This window comes from Schistocerca gregaria, chromosome 2 (assembly GCF_023897955.1).
Source record: "Schistocerca gregaria isolate iqSchGreg1 chromosome 2, iqSchGreg1.2, whole genome shotgun sequence".
Lineage (NCBI taxonomy): Eukaryota > Metazoa > Arthropoda > Insecta > Orthoptera > Acrididae > Schistocerca > Schistocerca gregaria.
Genome location: NC_064921.1, coordinates 896,182,788 through 896,197,224, shown reverse-complemented (window position 1 = coordinate 896,197,224; position 14,437 = coordinate 896,182,788).

Here is a 14,437-nt window from a genome sequence, read left to right as displayed (position 1 = left end):
CAGAACTGTTGTCTCGGCTGTATATGCTCCCTCTTAGGGCATTGGTTTAGTCTTCTTGCATAAATTTGATTCTATTGACTGGCAGATTGCCTTTGCTTCGCAAATTAAAAAGGAGGCTCCCGTCACTGACTATGGTGTCACTAAGTTTCATCTGTATCTTTTTGGCAGAAAATTTTACTTGATGACTGACCATAAACTTCTGCAATCTTTGTTTAGCCCTTCTCAATCGGCACCAACTCTCACAGCACTGAAGCATGGTGGGTCCTTTTTTTTTGTAAAACAGCCAACATGGGATTGTGTATCAGCCCACTTCTAAGCATGCCAATGCAGATGCTTCTTCTGACCTCCCTATTGGACCAGTTTCCACATTCGACAAGTCCTCTAATTCTTGATCCTACATTGATGCACAACACATAAATGTTCATAGCCTTCCGCTTAATCACCGACCAGGTCACAGCACCGGATCCTGATTTCCAAATTCTGTTGCACTACATGCGCACTGGTTGGCTGCCTTGAGTCAAACATATGCCTAGCTCTGTGGTTAGCTGCTATTTTGCCCGTTGGTATACACTTGCCAAGGCATCATTTTGCTTCACACCGATAACGACCAGTCACCTTTTTCCGTTCCGTAGCTCTCTGGCGTGGCGTGCTTCGTTTGGTACGCAAAGGTCACTGGGGAGTTGTTCGCACCAAACAGTTGTCGTGACATCATTGTACTTGGCATAGTTTTGGAGTACAAATTGAACGATTCACATCTCAGTGCAAAGTCTGTGCTGAACATTGGTCAGCTCTGCCTCACCAGTTCTTTGAATGGTCAAAACCTCCAGCACCTCGGCCCTGTTTGCACTTGTATTTCGCAGGTCCTTACTGGAATACACATTGGCTCTTCATCATCAACTCTTTCAGAAAAATTTCCCTTCATTAATCCTGTGCACTCTACTATGACTTGTTCCGCAATTCAGGCAATATCATCGATTTTTTGCCTCGAGGCCTGCAGTGATTACTGACAACAGACCTGGATTTGTTGCAGCCAAGTTTGAACAGTTTTGCACAGACTCCTGGATCAACCACATCACGAGTGCACCATTCCACCCGCGATCCAAAGTTGAAACAGAACTCCTTATATAGACATTTAAGCAACAGATGGACAAATTTTGTGACTCCCACGTATGAGATTCGCACTTCTGGTTTTCCTACGACTCCCAGCCATAAGACAGACCATCACCGGCGGAGCTGTTGCCTGGAAAGCGTCAATGCACCTTCTTTAAGTTGCTGCACCTGCTGCCGCTACTCAGCGATTTACCACCAGAAGGAGGCTCTTACTCAATGGTCTGAAGATGACCACAGTAGAGGTCGAAAACGGTCACCGTAATAAATAAATTGTAATCAAGACTTTTTTTGATAGTAAATATTTGTAACACGTTGATCACTGTTCACTCCCACAATGTATTCTAAAGTAATAATTCAGTCTTTTACAGATTGTATGGCGGACAGAGGCATTGGGAGTGAGACACTATTGTACGACATGTTGGATGTTCTGTTTCTTTCCAGCAGGGATCGAGAGGATTGCTGAGATGCCACCAGAATCAAATTCATCCTTGTGACTTAAGTGATCCTGCTGAATGTTCTGTGCTTTCAGATTCCATTCCTGCCTCGACGCAGCTGCCCTCTCTGCGTCCGGCTCCAAAGCCCCGTCAGCGCCAAACCTAGAGCCAATGGAAGTCGACAGCCTTTTACGGTCGTCATCATTTCAATAGCCATTATCATCTGGCGATGGTCCCTTGTTCCCTAGGGTTGTCCCACGTGCTGCCTTGGGCCCCCTTGTAGTCATCGAAGTGGTGTTTACTGCTCCACCTCTAGATGTGGGTGCCCTCGAAATTTGAGGTAAGGTTCTATGGGACTAAACTGCCGAAGTCAACAGTCCCTAGGCTTACACACTAATTACGATACCTTAAACTAACTTAGCAAAGAAAAACACACACACCCATGGTGGAGGGAGGACTTGAAACCCCGACGGGAGCCGTGACAAGGCCCCCAAGACCGCGCGGCTACCCCGTGTGGCTGACCTCGAATGTCAGCAATGATGAACAGTTGACGTTCGCGGAGTTCGTCAGTGTTTTCCCCACTTTCTTATAGTCGCAGATACTGCGTACAACCTCATTTCTTACCAGTACGTTGAGCTTCAACATCATACTTAGCATCACATCTCAAACACTTCGATTCTCTTCTTTTCTGGTTTCGCACTGTCAACGATCCAGTTGCGCACAATACTATGCTCCAAACGTACATTATCAGAAATGATTTCCTCCAATTAAGGCATATGCCTAATATTAGTAGACATTTTTTGGCAAGAAATGCCCTCTTTGCCTGTTTTAATCAGCTTTTATTTGTCGTACGGACTTTGTTTCTTATATGTTATTCTATTTCCAAGTTAGCACAATTCCTTCATTCCGTCTACATCGTAGCACCGATTCTGATAAATTTATAGCTAGTCTCATTTCTACTATTCTCCATTACGATCGTCTTTCTTCGGTTTACGCTCAATCCGTAGTGTGTGCTCATTCGATTGTTCATTCCATTCAACAAGTCGTGCCAATATTTCTTACATTCACTGAGAATAATCAGTCCCAGCTCGAGATTATTTTCTCACAGAAACCACATATTTACGTGCGCGAGCTCATCTTCACATAATATTTATTGGAATTATTGCGATTCGATACGTTGTAAAAAAGAAAACGTTTGCGAGGGTTCTAGTACTATTTTTTTTAAATATTGGATTTAGGAATTGCAGTAAATATAATCTGTTTCGAAGGAATGTGTCCGCGTTGACATCAAACTAGCCCTAACACTCACCAGAACTGTTATAGAAAGAAGGAGTTACCCCCCCCCCCCCCTCACCGTTAATTGCAAGCTGTATATCCCTCTAACAAAAACCTATGTCCAGTATTTGTAAGAAAGTACAGGTCACACCTGTTTGCAAGACTGGTCACCGAAATGATTTAAAAACCGTCCATAATCCTTAGGATCTTATAAAATACTCTGAAATCTAACATATTGAGCTATCTCGTACAGAACGACCTCCTTCCTTGACGACCATAATCGATTCAGAAAACGTCGATCGTGCGAAACTCAACTAGTACTTGTTTTGTATGGCTTCCTGGAAGCAGTAGATCAAGATGTTCGGATAGATGTTGTTTTTCTGTTTTTACGAAAAGCATTTTACTCAGTACCAGATACAGCCATACTATAAAAAAAAACGATCACAAGAGGTACCAGTCGAAATTTGTGACTTCTCTGAGGACGTTTTTGTTAGGGGGGGGGGGGGGCGAAGCTAGATGTCTTGGATAAAGAAGTAACTTGCGGTGTGCCCCATGGATGTGTGTTGGGTCACTTGCTGTTTATGTTGTGTGTTAGTATTCTTGGAGATATTGTTAATAGTAACTTCATGCTTCTGACAGATATGCAGTTATTACAGTGAAATAAAATCTGAATGAATCTGCGTAAATATTTAGTCAGATACTTGTAAGGTTTCAAATTGATGAAAAGATTGGCAGTCTGCTATAAATGTTCAGAAATGTAAAACTGTGTACTCCAGAAAACGAAAAACCGTGGTATTCTATGATTATAATGTCAATGAGACACAGTTGGAACCGGTCAACTCATACAAATACCAGGAAGCAACACTCTATAGGGCCATGAAATGGGATTATAACACAACCAGCACGCACTACATTGCAATTAGAAATTACAAGTCTGACCTATCCTAGGCTATGCTCAAGGATCTGATCCCATGCAAGTAGGACTACCAAGAAATATTGGAGGTACACAGTAAGGGCAGCACAAATGGTTACAGGTGTATTTTAAAACCTAAAGATTTTCGCATACATATTGAAATAATTCAACTGCCTGACTCGTGATGATAAATGTAAACTATGTAAAGTTTCAGGAACCAGCTTTAAAGGATCTTTCTAGGGATATACTACAACCCTATACGTATCGCTCTCGTTGAGACCGCGAGAACAAGAGCACATTAATTATAGTGCATACATTATTCCCCCACTTTGCACGTGAATAGAACGGAAGGAGGGGCAAGTAACTGGTACAGTGAGACGTACTCTCTAACATGCTCATTATAGTATCTTGCAGAGAATATATGTAGATGTAGAACAATTTTGTATGCTACTACAGATTTCTGTTTTATAGAAAATGATTTAATTCCATTGTTCTTGCTTCCAGCATAGTAGTCGAAAAAAAAAACTGCGTACGTGATAACAATATAGCGCAATTATATAAGAAATATTTCAATACACTTCTCTGTAGCTTGAGAGAACATAGCTATTTCTAGTAACTTTTCGATGGACATTCGCTGTAGTAAATTTGCAATTCGGAGCAGAAAGAGCAGCGGGTGCGCATGACCGGACCTCACGATATTAGCGGCACTGCGTCGCTGCTTAAATTCGTCGCTAAATTGGCAGCCAGTAGCGACCGAGCGCCATAATGGCGGCTTAATCAGTCGGCGCAGCGGCGGCGAAGCGACGAGCGATTATCAGACCACGGCTTGCGGTCGACTCACAGCATTTCGCTCAGTCCCTGTCCAGCCCCCTAGCGCTGCCACGTTGGCAGCTATGAGAATGGTATGACGTGACCCGTATTGACTTCATTTAATGTATGAGCATCTTTAACTCAGATTAGAACTTACACCTTACATCTATGATTAATTGTGTAAGAGGCATTCAAGAAGTAATGCGACACAAACACTATGAGACCAAATGTACCCGGACACCCTAAAAAACGTACGTTTTTCATCTTAGCTGCATTGTGCTGCCACTCCGTTTCAGCGACCTCCGTAGTCATTAGGTTTCTTGAGAGAGCAGAATCGGGCGGACTTCTAACGTGGTCTGATGATTGGGTGTCACTTGTGTCATTCGTCTGTGCGCGAGTTTTCCACACTCCTAAGCATCTGGTTGAACGTCTACCTGCTTGAGTGGAAGTTATCATCAAGGCTAAGGGTGGGCCAACAACATATTGAATTCCAGCATTATCGGTGGAGGGCACCATGAACTTGTAAGTCTTTTTCAGTCTAGTGTCCGGATACTTTTGCTCACATAGTGTAATTTTCTAAGCCAATATCGAATTGAGACGTGTGTAGTTTCTTGTCAGACATCGTGGAGTACTCCCGCTTCGACCCCTGTAGTTTCGTGAAGTTCCGATAGGTGGCAGCGCTACACGTAACCTTCAAAACGGCACCGGTGTGTTCCAAGAAGAGGTCTGTCACTGAATTTCTTCTGGTGCAAAATCAGAACATCGCAGGTATTCATGGGCCATTGCAGAGTGTCTACGAAGATGTGGCAGTGAGCAAAAGCGAGGTGATTCGTTGGGCGTAGCGTCTATCATCATTGCAATGGGGTCGCGCCAACCTGTCACATCTCCCGCTTGGCGGCCGGTAGCATATAGCTGTGACACCTGCAGTGTTGGAACGTGGGGACACTGTCATTCGAGGTGAACGACGGATCAAAGTGAAACACCTCGTTACTCACCTGAACGTGTCTGTTGCTATCACTGACAGACTCGTCTACCAGCTGGGGTACTCAAAAGCGGATGTCTGCTGTGGTCGTCGCTGCTTAACAGAAGATCACCGAAGGAACGTCTTTATCTCTGCGGAATTTCTTGCGTGTTACGAGGCTCCCAGTGACAGGCTTTTGTCGAAAACCGTCACATTTCATTAAACGTGGGTTCATCACTTCGAATCAGACACAAAACTGCAGTCCATGAAGTGACGCCATTCCTTCGCTTTTCCAAAGAAAGTTCGAAGCCACACCCACGGCTGGTAAAGTCATGGCGCCCATCTTCTGGCACACATAAGGAGTTATTCTGTTTGATGTTCTTCCTCATGGTGCAATGATCATCTCGGAAGTTTATGGTGCTGCCCTCAGGAAATTGAAGAAATGACATCAGCATGTTCATACAAAAAAAAAAAAAAATGCAAACAGACCTCTCCATCGCCATGACAAAGCAAGACCTCATTTATGTCTGAGCACCAGAGAGGAGTTAGCAAAACTTCATTCGACTGTTCTTCCTCGTCCACTCTACAGCCTGGATCTCGGAGCTTCCATCTGTTTGGCCCAATGAAGGATGCACTTAGTGGGAAGCAGTAAGTGGATGATGGGGAGGTTAACGATATAGCAACATGTTGTCTCAGACTTTGACCAGTACAGTGGTGCCACGAAACCATACATACGTCCCAGGAAGCTGGAGTCGCAATGAACGAAGTTTATGGTGAAAAAAGAAAGGGTTTTGTAGCTAAAACAGTGTGAAATAACATAGAGTATTGGAATCCTCAATAAAGGAAACCTTCTTTGACAAATAGAAATGATTATTTATTGAACGAGGGTACGTTTTACTGTGCCCCCAGTGGAATACGTGTCTGGCTGATGCATGTGTCCAATTTACATTGGAGTTGATTTACCACACGTAGATCCTTGTGATCCCTAAACGATCAGCTGCGAAATATGATGCCCCTGAAATGTGGTTCGGTAGTCAAACGAAACTAATTTTGAAAGGAGTAATGAAGCATTTAAATGTGGCTAAAGAGTCGAAACTGTAAAATGAGTCACATGGCGAAAACGTTATGGGTTAAATATTTTCAATGAGGGCCAAATTTTCGGTGGATACTTGCTAAATGGTTTTCCTCCAGTGCTTTCCGATGCCTTCTGCATTCTCACATATTTGATTTTTGCTGATTATTCCCAAATTCCTGAAAGTGACCAGAACCTCTCTTTCGTCCTCCGTCCTCGTCGACCACACTTTGGAAGAATCAGAACTCTTGAATCATTATTACTGAAACTTTATTCCAAAATCTAAATTATTTATTTCTCGTTCGATCTGCCAGACACATTTTACAAAGAACCGACAAGATTAATATAAGTCAGAATAAACGTTTGGAACTTACAATGTGAAAACAAATTATATCAGTTATTACATTACCATTATTTCAGGGAAACTACATTATTACATTAAATGGAACAAAAATCACATAAATTGAAGACAATTAATTACACAGTAACATTAAGATTATGGAGCCATATCCTGGCATTGTCTGTTAACTTGTCCGTTAACTTGTTGAGCGACGTCAGAGAGTCGTCTATGAAACCATGAATGTTGCAAACCAGAAGATGGCCCGTTGTTTGTACCTCGCCAGAGCCACAACACGAATCGTCTGTATAGCCCCATTTGGTTGTTTGCTGTCTGCATCGTCCAACTCCCGTGCAAAACCTGTTTAGAGCTGACCAGTGCTTCCTTTTGAGATTGAAGCCCTCAACCCTTTTGGTTGGGTCGTGGATTAGGTCATGGTTTTCCACGACGCCTCTTCTCAGACCCTACCATGGATTCTTCCATTCAGCATCGAGACCCTCTGTGCCCAATGTTGTGCTCCAGATGATAGGTTTCCTGGACTTGAGTCTCGTGGGTCCTTCCATGTCGGCATGTGTGGGTAGCCTTGGGTTTGCATCAGTTTTTTTTTTTCCTACTATGTCCTGGGTTGCTTTCTCTCTACGCAAGGAAGCAGGAGCGATGTTTGCCAGCACCGGAAGCCACTCAATGGCGGTTGGCCTGAGAGTGACCAAAATCTAAATATTGGCTGGAATCGAACCAGGGACTCATGACATTACTCAATGGCACTATCCTAGACGACACTACCAAGGTAAAATTACACATTATGTTCTCTACAGACAAACAGCTATTACAGGTCATACAGCTGTTCGAGTTCAGATCAAACCTCTAGCATGGGGCTATCAGGAATCTTTTGCTGTAAGATGGGTTGTGCCAAAGTAGTAAGGATCCAAGGAATCACGATTGCTATTTTCAAGCGTGATGGATGAACAAGACATTTTCGGGCGTATATTGCGACTTCCTGTCGCTGCAGTGATAGTTTTCCACTTCCAGAAACTGTGCTGTTTCGAAACATTGTGCATAACTAACACATGTGAACTACATACTCGCAAAAATTAAACTTATGTCTATCTCCAAATCAGGGAAAATACCCTGTCTGAAACGCTCCGCATTATATCTATATACAGTGACTGACAAAAAAAAGTGATGCAGAGAGAAGAGAAGGAGGCTGAGAGATATTATTTACATGAGCAAGAGTCGAGAAAAATCAACAAAGTATTGACATGTCAGTCAACTTACCGAAATGCTGTTGTTACACGCTAGATCGTGTTGGTGGGGCAAAATCTTTGGTGGTTCTCCGTGCAAGGAGCTATGACTGGCACAAAGGTTGATAGAATTTGCGGGCCGAATTGGAGAGAGCAGTTGGCGAGCGTGGCCCGTTTACCTCCTTTGTCTGGAGACGAGGGTAAACGTCATTTGCAAAAAAACAGACCTCAGTCCAGGAATACTGCTTTAGGCTGGCTCTGGTGGAGCTGGCACTCTGAAAATTTGCCGGTGCCGAGCGCGTGGAGTTGTGAGTGCCACTTTGCTACCTGTTCCTGAAATATTTCAGTTAGACTCTTTTTGTGTTTTTCTAGGGAAGCAGCCTACTACGCCGTATAATTTCACATCAGTCTTTCCTTTGTGTGCCAGCCAGTCCACTGTAACTAGCTCTGATGTCATAAATGTTGGGCAATACTTTAAAAATCAAGTAAAAAACCTGAAACGTTGCTAGCATGTCAGGAGTAATACTATATCATTATGTGATGAATATCAGTTCAATAACTTTTACCACTTTCGAAATTTAGACGTTTTTCTGTAAAAATCATTGGTGCAACAGAAAAGAGCTAGAAACTTAAAAAAATTATGTTTAGATTCCTTTTGAATAACTATTTAGTAGAAACAGTATTCTGGATCTCATAAATTAAAATTTTTGTTGAAATTAATAATTTTCTGGTTTTTGTCTTAAACATTAAGGAAGTAAGATAGATTAAGTAGGAGAATAAATAAAGCTAGAATGTTTAAATTTTAGTAGAGGGGAGATACGCTACAATCATAAAGATGTGAAAAGTTTCAACTGAATAACTACAAAACTATAGCGATAGCGTATCTCCAAAGGACAAGTTCAGAGCTCGTCTACTGCATGTAGTGTAATTAAATTAATTCTCTCGACCAAAATATTGGACTTAGCCACGTCAGACTTTTATTATGATTACTTACCTGTGTGCTGATAGCACATTTAAATTGAAAGCTTCATTGGCAATCAGCAAAGGAAGCAATGATTTATTTAATAACTTAAAGTGGTGCATTATTATCCCAGCGGCTAGTCGGGACAGCGAATTTAATCAAGCGTTCCCTTAGCCGTCCGCACAGCGGCTTTATATATAAGAACGCTGCGCGAGGAAAAAGAGGCCCCAGTTCTCTCCAGACGCTGATCAGCGCACCCCCTGTGCCGGGAGTCGCGTCGCTTTGGTATCATTGCTATAAACAGCCTCGGATGCCGTAATAAGTTACTCGGGATACGCGTTGCCAAGAAATCATTTTCGAGTGAAGTGTTAATTCTGGGATGACTGTGATGATCTATCTTCAGTTTGCGTATGTCGTATTTTCACGTGATGGTGGCGTTTGATGAACATTATCATCAAATTAGGGCGAGCATTCATTTAAACATTTAATTTGAACAGTTATAGTTGCATCAGCGCATTAGACTCTGAACTGCCGAGGTAATTGGATTGTGTGGATTCTTTTTGCTCTGTAACTTTCAGAATATAGTGAACATTTTTGAAAGAATCGTTTTGATTATGAATCCTAGACAATCTCCTAATTCCTCAGAGCTATAAGCTGTAACTATAAGTGTATTTCTCAGATGAAGTGGGCACTAGGAATTCTATTTACAGGCTTCACGTTTTGTTAATCACTTTCTGGTTGCCAATATTGTAGTTAGAGAGCCAGTATTGAGAACGGCCAACAACAGCATTAAATAAATCAAAGGAACATTTCATTAACAATTATTTCCACCCGCCGCCCCACATATGGTGCATCGTTGGGAAAGACATTCCACAAAATATTTATTTATAACAATCAGCCGCCCCCGCCGCCATACAGCTTCTTCACCTTATTTTGTTACAATCGTAGTGCTGCGATCAGTTTTTGCTTCCCGGGAAGTTTGCTGTGATGGCTGTTTATTGAGGTTTCCCCTCTGTTTCATTATAGACTTTAGTCGCAATCGTTTGTGAAATGTGTGCAAACTGCGTGCACTGTCGTACTGAGCTATTGGAGCTACGTTAATCAGAAATGTCTGTTTAAATTGGTCATATTTCGAGTGGCTTACCGTGGACCATGTTGAGGGCTGAACTGTTTGTAATTGTTCCTTTTGAATACAGTGAAGTGTACACCAGAGCGCTTTTTTGCTGTAATGATTTCAGTTCAGCATTTGCAAGATATTTTAGTAGGGATTGTTTAATTTAATTAGAGTGCCTTTTCACTGTAATAGTTTTAGTTGAGTATTTTTAAAACACTTTGGTTGTTAGTTGACCCGCCCTGAGATTATCTGTGGTCAATTCTGCTACAGTAATAATTTTTCCATTTTACTTGTCACTGACAGCCTGGTAAAACAAGTGTGACATCTGAGATTCGGTTGCTGAGCTGGCTAGTGCCATATTTCAAAAGATGTTGGAAGTTCTAAACATTCATGGTGGTGTCGGTTTGTTCTATATCGTGTCTCCCTACTACATTCGCGCAACGACGCTCTGAGCGTGTTTTTTTAGGGAATTGACTAGTTGGAACCTGGGACCTGTTGCTGGTAAGAAGACGCCAGACCACACATGACAAGTAGAAGTAGGAAGAGTTCAATGAGACTAGCGATGATATAACCAAATACTAAATGATCTTAGCGACAGCTCCACTGCACTCTCTGTAAAAGAATCTTAATACTAACTAAATTTAGTGGAAAGGGTTCAAGGCTTTCCCATTTTTAGTTAGCTGGTAAAATAACGTCGAAAAAGCAGTTACGTTTACCATTGGAAATTTTATTCTACTCACAAAACATCGTTTATAAATTGCACTATTGATAAAAGGAAATGTTTTAATACAGAATGGTAAAAACCAACTGCGTTCAACAAAAATGTGAACGAATATCCCCTGAGTGGGTTTCCAAGTTCTACACTGGATCCAAGGATGACCTATGCCATATCACATCTACAATCTAGGTTTAAATTAAGTTTCACAAAAGAGCAAACTATCAAAATGGTCTACAGTGACCCTCAATTATCTTTAATTACTTATCTAACTGGTCGTAAATTACAGTGGCTGATGTGGCTTCTCAATAACTATATAACAGAAAAATCATCGCGTTTCAGATCTTTACTTCAAGTGGGAAATGTGAACACCATGAGTTTTAATTAACGATCGACACTAGTATTACGCAAAAAGGGAGTGTAAAAGATGAGACTTCTGCAGTTCTGAGTGAAGCCTTATGCGCTCAAAAATGCGGCATCGCGTGCGTTCATTACCTTGTCGGTGTTTAGGCAGCGTCAGGGCAGCGGCGGGCACCACAGCTCCGCTCACCTCGGCATCTCGGAAGCAACTCCTCTTCTCCTTACTACAATTTACCGAAGTTAGTTTAAAAAAAAAACTCCCTGGCTGTGTTTTCATCTGACCAATCAGGGTCTTAATGTTCACCTTAAGGTCCGCATACAAAAATTCTGTCTATCCAATGAGAAACGTTATACTTTTCGTGGTGGGGCAATGTTTTTAAACTTTGCAACGTAACAGAGACGCGAAAAAGTCTCACGTTAAAACCTGCAGCTGCCGTGGTCCTTTTAGCGTTATTGTAAGATATATACTGTTCTTCTGGAAGGCTCTATCTTTTAACATGGGCTGGTGGGTGGTCCTAATGTAACAGACACGCGAAAAAGTCTCATGCAAAAACTTGCAGGTGGTAGTGGCCCTTTTTGTGTTATCGTAAGATCTATACTGTTTTTCTGAAGGGCTCTAGCTTTTAACATGGGCTGGAGAGTGGTCCTTGACGTAACAGAGACGCGAAAAAGTCTCACGATAAAACGTGTGGGTGGTAGTCTTAGCGGTAGGCTGCCGACGTGGGTGTCCAGTCCGTCCCTTATCGTAGGGCCCTCTACCTTAACACGGTTCTGCTCTCGGCTTCTGTTCTCGTTTCTCCCCTCGGAACTGTGTCGGTCTCACGGTGGGAAGGTACGACATGCATTTAGGCATTCTTGTGTTAGTCTGTGGTATTCCATTTGCTCGCTCGTTACTCGTATTACTTTGGTTAATTTAATGTCACGATTTATTCGGAGCTATGTGACATACTACTGGATTTGCTTATCATGTCAGGGTTGTCATGGAAGGTGTTGGATTTGCTTGACACCTTACAAAGTCAGTAAGTTTGTATTTCCTTCCATTTCAAAGTAGTGTTCAACAAGCTTTCCTGCTGCATGACTAGCACAAGTAACTATTTGCCACTTAATTTTGGGTGCATGCAAGTTTTATTGTTTATCTCATTCCTGTAATAAGAGGTCCACCCAGCCTATAGACATAGACGCTGACTGGGCAGATGTATGTTCTATATTCACTTGTTCGGCTGTTAAATGGTAATACAATGAATTATGTGTATTGTACGGTTACTAGTTTATTTAAAGTTAGTTCTTAGTACGTTGTTTTCGTTGTACGGGGACTTGGCTCATTCACCAGCACACCCCTGGGTGTGAGGGAGGCTAGCTAAGCACAAAGACGTGGAAGACTGGAAGTAAGAAGTGGCCACAATCATCAGTAAGATGATGAAAGGTGGCTACACTGAGTCACAGCGCCAGAGATTGCGCGAAAGAGTATTATTCAGCAGCCTCCACTGGCAGTTGTAGCTGAGAAGTTGCTGAGGGCAGTAGTAGTTCTGAGGTAGCTGTAGTTAGAGTACTAATTCTGACCATGTCGTGTGCAGTTGTTCTGTTGGGCAAGACACCAGATGTTGTTGGATTGGGGATGTTGTAATGATCAGAGTGTATTTTTCGTCAATATATATTAAGGTAAAGAATTTTTATTATTTCAGATGTCTTATGCCTCTTGGTCACAGGTTCAGTCAACAAAGCATCTGGCTCGTGTTCTTGTGTTAGACTGTAATTCTGGTTTCTATATGCAATTATAGTATTTCTAGTTTTTTTAATTACTTCAGTGTAAATGGTGTTTAAAATATCTTGTCTTATTAAGGTAGAACCGTGCCAGATGTGTACGTTGAATCACACTTCCACACACAGAACAGTTACATTTGTACTTTGATGTTTCGTAACTTTTATAGTTGCTGGGGACTTAATTAATTAATTGTGTTCACGGATATTTCCTTTCATTCTTTGTTGTTATTCTATGCAGTCAGATTACTTAGTAATATTATTCATGGCCAACCGGTTATGAGACTGCGTAACCGGACAAACAGCGACTAAAATTAAAATTATTAGCACTTTATTTAATTAAGCCCCCATGCAATAATTTATTTTGAGTCACAAGAAGCACAATCCATAGAATGTAGGATGGAAATTAAAAAGAAGACTCACAAAGATTAAGAGTGAGAACAAAAAAACAAACAGGTCACACCGCCTACCCGTCCGTCGGGTCATCCCCCTGTCGCGTTGCTGAATTGTATCTGTGTATCTTCTTCTGGTTCTGAAATGTTGTCACCAGAGGACATGACGCATCGATTGTGTGCCTACTGTTATTACCAAAATTTACGGCAATCATTTAAGATTTTGTGTTTAAAAGCCAATCGAAAACTTCGTAAATATGAAAGTTTGGTTTATTAATATGCAGCTTGGCAGGCTTTAGATACCTCGTTAACATTTGACAAATTACTTGGTACCTTAATTATTTAAAAGACGTTTTGCTGACGTCAGTTGCTAATCTCATTTTGTCTTTAATATTCCTGAAGTTGTTTTATTTGTTACTTGTTTTCTAGAAGCTGTTTTATTGACGTCACAAGGTTGCTGATCTTTAATCAAATAAAAGATTATCGATGTTTTCTACTGTGAATGCTTCTTTGCTGCCTTCTGGCCCAGCCCTACCGCTCAGCAGCGTTATGAGTTGCTTTAGGGTAACTACACCCAGTCCACACCTCGCTCTGGCCTGATTCGGTTTCAGCTATGTAAATCAGCTAGCAATTCAGATTAAACAAAATAATCGTACAGAGCTGCGGTGTTTTATATTATTATTGTTTTATGTGTCACTATACCATATTAAAGTGTTCTGCATTACACTACGTGTGGAACTCTGCCCGTATACCCGGATAAAATACGCTATACATTGGCTATACATGTACAGCAAAGAAAATATTAAAATTTACGAAAAAATTGATGATTTATTTAAGAGAAGGAGCCTCACTAACTGACCAAGTCAACAACGCGTTGGTCCACATCTAGCCATAATTCAACTTGTCATTGATTAAGTTCTTCGACATCCTCCTGAGAGATGTCGTGCCAAATTCTGTCCGATTCGTGTGTTGGATCGTTAAAAT